Consider the following 1,117-nt stretch of genomic DNA (forward strand, 5'->3'; position numbering starts at 1 on the left):
ATCTTCTGGCAGGATTGGTCTCTGCACCGGCAGCAGTGATTTCTGGATGACAGTCTCATTAAAAAATGTGTGGCAGTGGATTCATTTTTTGCTTTTTATTCTCCATTCCTTTAATGGCCAATTATTTTAGTTTCCTTGAAGTCACTGCTTTTTTGTTTTAAATTGGGATAATTTCATTAATCATGTCTTTATTGTATAATATTCTGCGTTTCTAAATGAGGTTAAATTTTCTTTATTCTTGTTTTTAAAAATCCAAAATACATATTGATATAGAATTCCCTCAAGGAACTACAATTTCATCTAGAAATAAATTTCATTTTATAGCCAAGGATTCCACTACAGACGCAAGAAAAAAGTGTCCTCGTGCTTTCTGCCTGTCTGATTGTGGCAGCCCAGATTGAATGGAGGAATACAGGGGAAAAAAATCAAACAAATAAAACCACACCAGAGGGAGCCAGAGAAAGAGTTCATGCTTGCACGCGACCCATCCTGGTTCTTTCTCTGGCGCCATTTGTTCCCCTAGGATGACTGGATGCAACTACTGGGTCAGTGGGGGAGGCCTAGGTAATCCACAGCACTGAATGGGGATTAAACTATTCAGCCAACTGGGCTAAAAATCCTGGGAGGGGCCTCTGGACTTTTTGAACACAGTTTTGTAACTCCTAAAATAGAAATTAAGCAATAACAAAGGGGCTGAAGAGATAACATTGTGGTGCTTGCCTTAAATGCACCTGACCACTTTTAATCCCAACATCTCATATGATCCCCAAGCAGCAGCTATTCCTGGCATAGAGTATAGCTAATTCCTGAGTATTATCACTGAGTGCTCATAATAAAAGGAATGAAACAGGAAAAAATAAATTTCATTTTATAGTATGTAAATTACTTTAATCATAGAGATAGAATATTAGACCTCAGACTTTGACTATGGCAAATAATAGTTAATATTTTATTATATAATTTATTCCATAAATATGTATATTTTATTACAATTTAGATGGTTCTGGACTACTCAAGCATTGTGGCTTTAGTTATTTTCTTTATTAAGTTATAATTAAATGATATGTAGAAAATATTCCTGATAAAATTCCTGCTTGAGTCAAAGCCGTATTTGTTA

General features: G+C 35.3%; 1 pseudogene; it reads left to right on the top strand.

The window, feature by feature from the left end:
• Nucleotides 1-294: 294 nt before the first annotated feature.
• Nucleotides 295-417, top strand: LOC126030582 (uncharacterized; annotated as a pseudogene).
• The last annotated feature ends 700 nt before the right edge of the window (nucleotides 418-1,117 follow it).

The sequence above is a fragment of the Suncus etruscus genome, chromosome 1 (genome assembly GCF_024139225.1).
Source record: "Suncus etruscus isolate mSunEtr1 chromosome 1, mSunEtr1.pri.cur, whole genome shotgun sequence".
Classification (NCBI taxonomy): Eukaryota; Metazoa; Chordata; class Mammalia; order Eulipotyphla; family Soricidae; genus Suncus; species Suncus etruscus.